Raw genomic sequence first — 13359 nt, 5'->3', positions numbered from 1 at the left:
ACTATGGAGCCTAAGAGACGCGGCGAAGGACCCTCGGCACAGTCCACTATGATGTGACTACGCGCACAATGCAGAAGAAGGGCACCCACATGATGATGATAATACGAAGATGATGATGATATGAGAAGATGATGATATGATGATATAATATGAAGAAGTGCACAAGAAATGGCCATACTACATTTGTAGTTTATAATTCTAGCCTCCTTTTAAAATGCACAGCGTTCATGCGTACTTAAGCGACGTCTCATCGAGCTACTGCAAGAAAGTTTGGCTTATTGGTACAGCTTGTACTAAAGTACATATTATGGTCACTCACCTTGCTGTCCCTACAGTTGACGTCCGGGTAAAATAAGCTTCTCGGCATTCCAAGGTCGTCAATGACGCCGTACCGGAAATGTATCCACTCCCGTACCAGGCTGATGGCTGCGGAAGTCGTATTTTGCTTCGTATAGGTATCGGTAGTTTGGTCTTGTGCTCGAAGTTTTGAAACGTCCTAAACCTTTTAACTTCTCATTTAATAGGTAAAAAAAATATATTGTGACGTAAAATTTCATATCTCCACAAAACAAAAAGGAAAATGAAGCACAGAGATCCTATAACACTCACCAACTTCAATTTTGCGCGTTGCTTCAGAGCTTACTTTGAAAAGAATAAAAAAACAAAACCTTTTATATTGTGGTGCTCGAAAATCTTAATGCTCTCTGGATGCGCTCTTCTACCCTTTGTGTCCTATGAGCTGCCATCATGAATAGTTCGTGCGGAAGGCCTACTAGCACAGTGTTGGCACAAGTATACAATCAGTACAACCAACAAGCATTATATTTCAAGGGTATTTTAATACAGTCAGTAGTGACGTTGCTCGAATGTTCTAAAGAAAATCTACGCGTTCCTCCCAAAACAATGCAGCAACACTGTATTGACTAGGTATGACAACGTATGCACATCACAGATATAGAAAGCGAGCTCAATTCCTCCTAACTGCGCAACTCAGCATAAATACAGAAATTCCAGGACCTACACAGGGGTGTGACAACTTCGGCTTCTTCTTACCACATTTTGACAATGTTTGTAGCACAGCTGCACGAGGAAAGAAGGTGCAACGAGACAGACTCTCGGCTATTTCGCTCAGGACAGGAGTAGCTGCTGTGGCAGCAAGATTTGAAGCATATATTCTTTAATTTCCTGTAAGGCTTATAACAAAACTAAGAGGAGTAGTGTACACATATGTTGAGTCTGCGGAGGACTTCACGAGGGCCAATACTCTAGAGAACACTTAGAAAAAAATGGCAAAATCCACCTCCCCATGACTGTCCGCATTATTCTATTGGCACTCAAGCAGTTTAGCGAGAAACCGTATGGCTAAGCGCACCTTTACATACAGTCCGTAGCGGGAGATGCAGGCTGTTACGACTAACCTGTGTGAACAATTTGTCTGTTGCCGCTGTGACAACGGCCAAAGTCCGGACGTTTTGAATACGCCGCGCCACCCGCAACAGTTAAAGAAACTCCTTAGAGGCCGCAGCGATGAAAACACGTTAGCGTTCGGGCGCAAAATCTCGCCTGCAACCCGCCCCGCCCCTTCCGGCGTGCGCAGCACCCTCATAACCGCCTAAGCTCTGCAGTACTGTCTCCATTCGGCCAGGGGGATAGTTAAGCTTGGCGCGTGCACTCGTTCTTTCTCCTCCTCCGCAAGGAAGACGCCGGCGGTGTCTGTGTGCGCGTGTCGCAGCCTTTCCCTGTGCTTGGCCAGCAGCGGTTGGAAGAACCGTTGGCCTGTCTTGATGCACCGAGCCGCGGCCGCAATTGTGGAGAGCTAGTGAAGAGCGCTGGCTCTTTCCTTGCCCTGAGCGAGGAGCCTACAAAACACGCACCCGCCAACGGTCTTCAACTTTTAGCGTTTGAGCAAGCTTCACTGCGTGTCGCTATCCCTGAGGAGACTTGTACAGCTGACCGCTCCGTAACGATGTACTAAACGTTCTTTTTTACTCGATACATGAATCGCCTTTCGTCTCTGCCTGGGCCTCTCCATGCCGATCAAGCTCCCGACCGTCATGGCCACGGTCCTGGGTGAGCGGTCCTTAACCACTGGCGCCCGCGGTGCCATCCGACATCCGCTGATTGTCTGCGTGAAATGCAACAGTGCGTTGGGATGGTCAACGCCGGATTCTTGGCTGCGAGGTTTGGTGATTGCGAGGCTTTTCTCTACTGAGTTTTCCCAGGCTTTTGTCGGTGTAGTTAACAAAGTATTAAAAACTTTCGTTGTCGCCTACTGTGTGGGAGCTTCACGGCAGTACTGTGTGTACAGTAAAGAAAGCAGCACTAGGGTCAGCCATGAATTTAAATGAGTTGCGAACACCGCACTTGTTTGCGCTGGCGAAGGAGTTGCATATAGGTGTCCATGACTCAGTCCGAAGGACACCGCGCCTGTCCTGTGTGTTTCCTTCTCCGTCCGTTGTCCTTTGCTCGGTTACATGATGCATTGCAAGACAGAGACAGTTGACCAGGCCTATTCAGGCGTCGAAGGCCGACGATGTCGAGCTTTCGGAATATTTAAAGACTACTCGGGCTAGGCGAAGAGACAGACAGAAGAGTGGTAACGCAAAAGCCAAGATCGTGGGCCTAAAGGGAAAGGCAGCAGAGTGAACGAGTAAGCCAATATGTTCAAATCCAACTTGAGATCAAGCGGCTCGGCATGGAGTTGGAAGCCACTCGGGCAGACCGATGGGTTAGTGAGGCGTCCAGCACAGGAGAACGGGTATTGCTTAAAATAACAGAATTCGTCTGGCTGTACCAGTTCGGAGACAACATTGGTCCTCTTTTTGGTGAACTTTTGGCGAAGTGGCAGTGGACGGTAATTCAAATGGGACTAAATTGTATAGTTTAGCCATTTGCGTAAATCCTCGGTGTGAGAAGTATCAATTAAAACCCTATGTATTGCATTTTCTTGTTTTTTGGTAAATCAAGCAGCTTTGTGTCACGTGAAAGTTTCGATTGTTTCATGGTACTTCTTGAACGTTGCATAATATTACAATGATAAGCTGTGTAAGTATACGAAAAACGATTTTCATCTAGAGTGAAGATGGCAAGACTCTTGCTCACCAAAGGTCGGTGAGCGATTGCCTTACCATAGTCCGGGTAGTCGGTTTACATACCATACCCCTAGCGACAACTTTTTTTTTCTTGTAACTGTGTGTGTCCGAGTAGTTGCAATTACGGCTTACTCTTTAGATACATGCACTTCATGATCATTGTTAATTCCCATTTGCTCGTGTTATTATTTATTACATTGTATTTGCTCACGGGTACTTTCCAGCTGTGATGAGAAAAACAAGTCCGCTCGATTTACATAATGGGTGCTCGTGGCACTATTAATGCCTCTATATGTCATTATTATTGTACGCATCGCAGCGGTGGCTGGAGAGATTTCTTGCCAGTTTGTTAAGATATATAGAGTGTTCTAGAGACTGCTTATTCTTGTATATGGTGGTGGAGGTGTATGGTGGAGAAGCGTTTACTTTGTACTTTACTTCATGGCAGCCGTGCGCGGGGGGACCCATGAAATAAATTTCGTGTGCTCCCTAGCAGAATCACACTTGTTTACCTTTTCTTTTGCAACTCGCACTGAAAATAAGCTATACAGCCCCCTGAGAAATTTCACAACATGCGCATTCGTGCCTGCGTTCACAGAAACTCACGTACATGCATTCACATTTAAGTACTAATACCACCCTGGATTATTGTGAGCGCCGTAGGTTCCCGTAGGATCCTTCGGAAGGTGAGCGAACCGAATGTAAATAAATGACAGTGACACAGAGGTTTCAAAAGCAACTTGAATTTTGTTCGTCTAGAATAATTATACCTATATATTTCTCCAAAGAAAACATGTTTTATTGGATCAAAGTACTATGGCCAACACACGGTCGTAATGTATAGCAACATATGCGAAACCTTTTCACAGAATTATTCGCGATATCGTGCGGCACTACGTGGTCGTATCCAAGAGTTATCAGACAAGACAATATTGCCCCCCATTATCATTTAGAAAACCTTCGATGTAAAAATTTTTCTGTTCGTCGGAAGCTGAGAGCCTGTGTTAGGGAGAGTGAACGATCATAGCCCGACGTTTCTTCGCGGAGCGCTCCGCATTTACCCACACGACGAGACAGCGCATTGGATGCCGTAGCGTGAACTTGCTTGATAACAAAAAACCTACACTCACTCATTTTGCCAATGAATCCCGTGCGCTGGCTAACGCAAAATATGTAGTGAAGTGCATTCCACAATTGAAACAAACACGCAAGTAAATAAAACTCGTATGAAACGGCCGCTCTCCAGCGAGCAACGCCACTCTGAACGACATAATAGCTGGTTCGCACAGTCTTTCCAAATCTGGCGCCAGAATCACCGGTTTGCAGGGATCACCAAGAAGAACTTGATGAATTGTGAATGAGAAAAAAATTTACATTCATTTTTTTTAGTAGTGCAGAAATATTTAACAGGGAATGTTTACTCCTATGACAGTATTCTGATTGAAAATTTTCGTACATTCTATTTCGCGCATAGATTTTCTAGTTTCAGTATTGGTCCCCCCTCACCTAGTTGCGCTTCAGTCCTGCATTCCTAACTGATATGTCTGGCGATAGGTTTTACACGTTACACGGCGCGTCGGCGGATCGTGGCTTTGTGCGTGCGGTGCGTTCTCGGCGCTGATTTTTTCGATAAAGCAATAGACAGCAAGATAAACAGCAGTTGAAATTATAGGGTTTTACGTGCTAAAATTAGTTTATGATTATGAAGCGCGCTTTAGGGGGGGACTCAGGAAATTTCGACCACCTGGGATTGTTTACCGTGCACCTATATCTAAGTACACGGGTGTTTTCGCATTTCGTCCCCATCCACGGGCCGGTATTTCATCTCGCGACAGCACGAATGTTACTTCGCTCGTTGCCGCTGCCGCGTTTTCTCACGCCAATGTTTTGACAGCGAGTTTCCGTGGACATCGAGTCAGATGTGTTCAAGTATCCGTGTGTGAGCGTGAGCCACACTTGTTAACTTAGCGTGCCTATGTTTACAATTTCGTACGGACGAGAAAACTACTATCCTTGCTTCATATAGCTATGCGCTAATTTGCTATCGCAATCGATGCTTCACCTTTCGGGTGAAACTGCGTATATTTTTTGTTAACTAGTGCTTCACCTGCGACTTATGTCGAAAGCTGTAAGCCAAAGCTGATTCACAGCTCAGTCTACCGCCCTCAATCAAATTCTGTCGAGAAGCTCCACTCATTGATGAAGGGTGTTTTTAGGGCGTTATGCTTTGAACAGAAGACTGTCGGTGAGCTTTGTTTACCAGCAAAAATGTGTGCGCAAACGACCGCACCGCACGAGGCAAACGGATTTTCGCCTGTGGAGCTAGTGCACGGTCGATCGCTGCCGTCCGCGCTTTGCATGAGTCGAGAACCGTGGGAACTCCGAGGCGACCCAGTCGTGATGGAATCCGCCTTTGAGCTACTCGAGAATATGAAAAAGCTCAGAAATCATGAAGCAACGCAATATCTCAGGCCCATCAATGAGCGATGGCCTATTATGATCGCAATACCAGGACTCGCCAGTTTTGGGTGATAAAGCGATGATTCCAAGAAGATCACAGCAAAGTATTACACAGTTTGCTTCCCGCATACGATCAGATCACAAAAAGCTTTGATAACAGCAGTCAGTAGGTAGCGCTATGGATAACATTCGACCACAAGGTCGCGGAATCGAATCCCGGCAACGGCGGCCGCATTTCGAGGGGGGCGAAATGCGAAAACACCCGTGTACTTAGATTTAGGTGCACGTTAAAGAACCCCAGGTGGTCGAAATTTCCGGAGTCCACCACTACGGCGTGCCTCATAATCAGAAAGTGGTTTTGGCACTTAAAACCCCATAATTTAATTTTAATTTTTAACATTCGACCAATTTATGATACATGCAGATGCGTCGTGCGTCGAAGTTTAACACCGTTCAACGTTTGTTAGCCGATGAAAAGCAGTGACCGAAGAAAGCGAAGCGAACAGACGACGCGCGGCACTCTGGCGCCATCTCTTAGCGATCGTCGCAGAACAAGTCGTGCGCGGCACTATACACGGTGCAAGTCTCCAGGCGGCACTACGCTTTCTTCTTTCATCCTTCCCTGTTGTTCTCTTTCTCGCGGTTACGCCACCGCCGCGACCCTAGGAAGGAGCGAGTAAGAGCGGCGCTCTAAATAAGGAAAGGGATTTATAAGCGCTTCAGAGGTCACCGGTCTACACAAAGGAGTTTGTGATTCAGTGTGATGCTAGCGAGTGCGGAATGGGCGTTGTATTAAAGGGACAGACAACTGGTCAAAATGTGTTGTGAGACATTGATGCAAATTAAATGACTATGATTTATAATGATAGAATCCAGCTTTCTGTTCGGGATTTCAGTCGGAAATGAAATTTTACATTGCCAAACAAAGGAAAGCCAGTAAAACTCTTGCTTGGGCTAGTTGGTTCATGCTTGAAGTAGGTAAAGGCAAGGCGCAGAAGACCAGGACTTAGGAAGGAGAACACAAACGACAAGACGGGCGCCCGTCTTGTCGTTTGTGTTCTCCTTCCTAAGTCCTGGTCTTCTGCGCCTTGCCTTTACCTACTGAAAGCCAGTAAGTGGCGAGGCCTGACAGTGAAATCTTGATCGTTCGAATTGTAGTAAAGATATTACTGTACGTAAGTCGACAGTCATTTAGTACAGTATAATTATCGTTTAAAATTAAAGTTAGTATATAATTAGACCCTTGCGCTTTATTCTGTGCGTATTACGAAGTAAAGAAAGTCCACGCTAACGACAAGCGCTCTGGTCGTCCCACTCGCATGGCGGCGCACATGTTGTTTATTGCCCGCGCGCGAATATAGCGCGGGTTTGCAAGTACCCAGAATTTTATGATCTCCCTGTGATACAGTATGTCATCGAAGAGTTGTGCCGTAAATGGGTACGTTTTTTACCTTCGTCTCGGTGCGTCTGTCGCACTGTACCGACGCCGAGCCCTCCGCCGACCATCGGCAGGTTGTGGACGTCGGTAGGTGGTGATGGAGGCGCTGACACAAAGGCAAAAACGCTGTCGCCGACAGCCGGCAGACAGAAATCGGTTTCATGTCGGCGTAGTGTGAGTGACCCTTTGCCAATCGGCATTCTCCAGGCGCGCTGCTTTTGGCGGAGACGGGAGCCTATTGCAAGTCGAATTCGTCGCTTCCGCTGCAACTTTCGTCCATCGAACGATGGCGTTAGGGTGCTACGTCGTAAGGATCTAAAATCTGAGCACGCGTGCGAGCTAAAATACTTTGTTCCAGCTTGCTGAGACCTTCGATAGACGAAATCGAAAATCAGAAGTGAACGCTTGGCTACAGCATTACGAACCGCGGATCACGTCTAAAAGCGTCGTTTCGTTTTCAATGCGCTTGGTTTCGTTTTGACTAGTCAAATACCAAAGCAGTTGGACGGGAAACCACAAAAAGACGTAGCTATTATCGCAGAAACACTTTAACACTTTAACTTTAACACGGGTAATACTTTAACACGGGTAAGGATACACCTGACGGGAGAGATTCACCGACCTTCTTCCGGACCCATCTGGGGGTTAACCGCCTGCAGTAACGACCACCAGTGCACTGCCTTCGCAAACCGAATGCAGTCCCCTGCCCATTCAGATCTCCCTTCTCCGGCGGGGCAGTCTCTTACTAATGGCACTTGTGGCGAACAATTTCCGTTGCGCCGGCGTGGCAATGGCGAAAGCGTGGATGTTTTGAATACGTCGAGTGGCCTGCAACCGTTAAATAAGCTCTTAGGAAACCGCAACGTCGAAAAGACGTTAGCGTTTGTACGCACATTATCAGTATCAGTATCTGGCTTCCAGTAAACTACCGCACTGCTAGATAGGCATCAATTTGAAACGTACGACTTTTATTTAGAAGATAATACGCTCTCACTGTTATCATTCGCTTGTGAACGTGAGTAAAAACAGTGAGAGCGCTCACAGTGAGTGCTCTGACAGAGGCTTTACATGGCGCAGCAAAGCGAAAAGTGATTTAGGTATCATAAAGGAAGCAGGTTCGCCCGAAACGCGAAACATCGATTGCCATAACAAAGTATTGGCCAGCTATACGAAGTAAGGATAGTGGTTTTATTGGCCGTATAAACTTGTAAACATAGGCATACTGAATTAGCAAGCACGGTGTCACGCGCGCACAAGCAAACATGAACACATCTCACTCGATGACCGCGGACACTCGCTGTCGAAACGCTGCCGTGAGGAAACGCGGCAGCCGCAGCGAGCGAATTGACCTTCGTGCTACCGCTCGCATCAACTCAACGTGAACTAAGGCAGGAAAACAGCGCGGCGTGGAATCTGTACCCGTCGCAGATGGCTTTCAACATACAAAGACCTGTCCGGGTTCACGCGGCCACCCGGGCCGCCCGAAGTAGAAAGTGCTCACCCCCCCCCCCCCCCCCCCCTACTCTCCTCCCGAAGTTTTGCGCGTCAGGGAGAGCGGCGTTATCTCAGTGCTTTCCTCCGTTGCATGCTCGAGATTGAGCCGCGATCACCGGCTCAACCACCCACGCTTTCACTTGCACATACAGCATATGGCGCGCGGCCACGATTTGATCGCCCTTGGACTTTATACGAGACCTCACGGCGACGGCAGAAATGTGCCTGGTGTGCTCAATGCTACCTGCAATAAAACGAGAGCTTCTAGAACGTGTTCACTCTAGCATTTAGAGCCCACTATCCTGCACCAGAGGGCGGCATTTCTTCGCTTCTTCTCCTAAAGTACCAGCCTGCTGTGCCGTAATTTTCGAAGCAGGCCAAAGAAGTATTTTGAGAAGACGTTCGCAAATATCAGCGCCGACAATATCACTTAACTGAGTGGCGCGTCTAAAAATCACGGGTGGATGATAAAACATGGTATATAAGAAAAAATATATCGCATACGTGTTCAGGACACAGTGTAAGATCAAAGCAGAAATCTAGAGACCTCTCCCAAGGTGCTGAAAACAACGAAGGAAATTTCTTACGACCGCAGTATTACGTGACCGCGCGCATTAAAAATCTGTAGATGCACCTAAGCTATTCTTTTTATGTGTAAGTGCGTGAGGCATTACTGGTCACTGTGTGTCGCTGACTTGTGTTGCCGAGTTTAGAGCTGCGCAAAACCTTGCTGAGTGTAGTGCTGCAGCATTATGTTTCCGTGTGTAATGCTTCTGATGAGGTCGCAACAACGCAATACGACAAACCGTTCATATTGCCATCTCTCAGCTGAGTTTTATTTCGGGAGTTCTCGTTAGTGTTTCATTGAAAATTGCGTTGAGTGTCGTTTCTCTATGACACCATTCTTTCACCCCGATGACACCACTTTGCCGGGTGATGACAGTATTTTTCTTAGCGGCACTATGGTGTTGACATTAAATTTCTTCATCGGGTCCGCAGGCGAATTCTACCTCATACCCTGGAGGGATGTCGTAGCCAGCATCCGACGGGTGTCTGAGGCACGCATTCACGAATTTCTCCGTTGCTGCTGTGTACTTGGCGTTCCTAACTTCGTAAAGTTTCCGCTGATATTGTCGCTGCTGCTCCGATCTAACTGCCTCCGCTGCCACCTTCCTTGCTACACCACTGGGTTCATTGCTTGTCGGCTAGTCGGGTACTTGGAGAGGAGGGGAGTGCACGTTGCCTCGCTGCAGCCGCTGTAGCTCGCTCCGCAGTGGCTCGCTCTGCCTTTGGCGTTGTCCGGGATTTCGGTGGTGAACGTCTCGTAGTTCGCCAGTTCGCCATGGTCCCGTAGTTCGCCAGCAGTGAACTGGCGCCTCCAGCCACGCTTTGCGGTCTCGCATGGTAATTTAGACTCAAATCATGGAGGAAGGAAAAAAAATTGACAGGCCCTACCCATTTTGCCCGCTAGGAGGAAGGTGGGTAGGAACTCGCGTAGCATTTTTTTCGTGTAGCGGCCATCTTCTCGGGGCACACTAGCGGTTTCGTTATGGCGTTGTGTGCCCAAGGTGTCATCGTGCGTGCAGGATTGCGTTAGCCTCCGTGTTTTGTTTCGCTGTGTTATCTAGACCGTGCTCTCCCGGTTGGTGTGACCGGGTCCGACTAGAACAACGAAAAAGCGTGAAACAAACACGCATACGATATCGTACACCACGGACGATCTGAAAATATATTTGCCGTATTTGATGGATTCATGCTAACGTACCATCACATACGGAAACCGCTGTGCTTCAGAATATGTACCAGCACCGCCTTGGACATGAGTGACGACTGTGCATTCTTTCTGCTTTGAGAGCGGACGCTGCATCTGTAGTGCCTAAGACAGCTATTTGGAAGGAGCTATTTGGAAGGAAACAATATGGATTAGGCCACCGTCAGTGTATTCACAGGAACTCTACCAACCGGGAAAACCGGGAATTTTCAGGGTTTTTGAATAGTCTGGAAATATTCAAGGAAAGCTCAGGGAATTTGGGCTTTTCTCAGGGAAATTAGCTGTAATTTTATCGAAAGAGAACTTAAGTCGTCATATTTCTGGTTCGGGTAACAGAGAGGAATCATGACGAATCGTCTTTGACGCAGTGTCGTCGGCTAGAGAAGTAGCCAGTGTACATGACCGACTTTCCAGACGCCCGATAATTTAGACGGCTTCGCGGCGCCACCATGTACCCTATAGGCTGAACGTATGAGGACGTCTGTGATTTAGGATGCAAGAGCCCTTCGCGGTCCGATTTTCCGGTCTTTTACCGTGACCACAGGTCCGTAACGGCATTCATCAAAGCCACCTGTGCCGCCGTATTTATTGCTTCGCCTCCTCGAACCATCGCTCTCGCAGGCAGATCCGCTGGCAGCCGTAGCCACAACCGCAGCAACACTGGGCCAATCTGCTTCGACGTTCGCTACTAAGCTTCTTGCCGTTCGGTTCCGCGTTTTTCATTGAAAGAGTCTGCCACTACAAGTAAGGGCACCGACTCTGCCTTTGTTGTCCTCGCAATTGGCTTCGAAGCTCGGAAAGCAAGACGCGTTGCATAGTGCCAATTCCCGAAAGGCAGCTTCGCCTCATTACAACGTTGTTACACGGCAAAGCTTGCGCGAACTTATTCCGGTGAATCATACAAATATGAATCCTTCCGCTACCGGAAAATAGGGGTAAGTGAAGCTTGTCCTGCGTGCAGCAGACCATCACGGCCAAGCAACCCAGCGGTAACGGTGCTGGTTTTCTTCGGCCTCCCGCTCCCTCAGCTCGGAATCTTCTCGGTGCTGACGGATTGCCTGGATTCGAACCCTTAGGTACCGCTGTCAGCGGTAGCCATGCGGCGCGTTCACGATTTACACGACAGACCCATGTCCTCCAGGAACCCAAGATGGTGCCTGAAAGCGGAGCCGTGGTGCCGACCGGGAAACGACAGCTGGGATGCCGAGCGAGCAGCCGATCCGGAGCCGTTCTTAGACGGCATCCCGGAGGTACAGCAAAGGCCTGGCTTCATTCCCGGCCTGCTCAGTGTGCGGCAATGACGAAATGATCGACCATCTAATTTGTTCTTGTCCCGCCTTCTCTACATCTCATTCCGAAGCCTCGGACTCAGAGCGGTCTCGACACCCCAGCTGCTGTTTCCCGGCCGGCACCACGGCTCCGCCTTCTGGCACCTTCTTACGCTCCTGGAAGAGACGGGGCTGTCGTGTAAACTGTGAATCCGCCGCATGGCTACTGCTGACAGCGGCAGTTAAGGGTACCGTGCCCTGCAATCGCATCGACCTTCTCCCTCTTTTCATTTTTTCTTTCTTCTTTATGTCCCCTTCCCCGAGGCGCTGAGTCGTGCTCTCTAAAGGGCTGCAGAAAACAGCACCTCTTCCTCTTCCCAATCACACACACTCTCAATATCAGCCGGCTCTAGAGTGCGTTTATAGTCCGACGTTATCGGCGCACAGGCGATCGTCGTGAGATGCCGGGCGTGTCGAAGCGCATTGGCCGCGTACGGTTTAATTGGCCACGCCAGTGCGTCGAACCATCCGTCGAAATATAGACGCTGGTGTTCTCGCCGACATGATGTAACGTGTGCAGGCGTTCGCGCTACGTCGGACTATATTTAGGCCTTAATGGCTTGATCGGCGTGCCCAGAGCGAGCTCATTCATGGGAGAATTCTCGCCGCCGCTCGTCAACCGCCGCCATTTCTTCGGGGGAACGCACGATGCGTGGCCGTCTCATCCGTTTTCCGAGAACCGGTGGAAGTGACGGTGAACGGAAACAAAATCGGCGGAGCGTCAGCGAGACCCTATCCTGTCCGTTCCTTCTCCGGTGGAAGAGAGACGGCTCTGACTGGCTGCGGAATCCTGGGTAATGACTCATTCTCCGGCGCCAGCGCAGCTGTCCTTCCTTTCCCGCAATTGCTCAGCCCTGGGAGCAACAGTATTTTTGCGTCACCTCTGCAGCACCACTTGTTAGGCAATACAAGTTTCGCTTGAAAAACGTGGCAACGGGCAATTGCCACGTTTTGCCACCAGCCATCTCCTGTCACAGCACTAGCACCGATGTGCAGAATGAGGGTACTGGCAGGCCTTCAGATCTTCGTATGTGCCCGTGGCGATGTGAGGGCTTAGGGCAGTAAAACACGTGCATTCATTTTTTGGGACTGCTCAAGTTCTCGAACGTTCCGCGGCCTTTAGGGAGTCCAAAAAAATGCTGATTCCACGCATTGTGGAAATCAATGTGAGCGAAGCTTTCGGTGCTGTTTTCTTTGACTGACGATAATTAGTGGTGATGTTTGCCCTGAATGTTTTCTTTCTTCAACGTTTAGCCCAACACGAGAGTGGCGAGTTCATATTAAAGGTGACCTTGCGTTTACCATTGCTGTTTGTCTGCGTAATACACAGAACACAAAGGGATAGGTGTTTGCTGAAGCGTTCTTGTGCGCCATAATTCATAACCTCTGAGAAGGCTGAGCATAGTCATTGGCTCACATGGCGCATCACATCCTAGCACACGCATTAAATTTTATTTGAATTATGGAGCAGTGCATAGAGAAACGAAAATCGGTGCATGAGGAATGACATAGTAGCGGACTCCGGATTAATTTTGACCAGTGGCGCCGTTAACATGTCCCTAAATATAAGTGCACGAGCGTTTTTTTTTTTTCGTCCCCTCGAATAGCGAGTGCTCCAGTGAGGATCAAACTGGCGACCTCGAGCAATGCCACAGCCACAAAGTTACCGCGGCTGGCGCAGAAGTGTTTATTTGACGTCTGAACGTTTCCGTAATGTCGCACGCTTTAATGCAGCTCTGCTGCTGCACACTAAACAAAAATAACGCGAAACGGGAG

This window comes from Dermacentor andersoni, chromosome 6 (genome assembly GCF_023375885.2).
Source record: "Dermacentor andersoni chromosome 6, qqDerAnde1_hic_scaffold, whole genome shotgun sequence".
NCBI lineage: Eukaryota > Metazoa > Arthropoda > Arachnida > Ixodida > Ixodidae > Dermacentor > Dermacentor andersoni.
Note: the sequence above shows the minus strand (reverse complement) of the source record.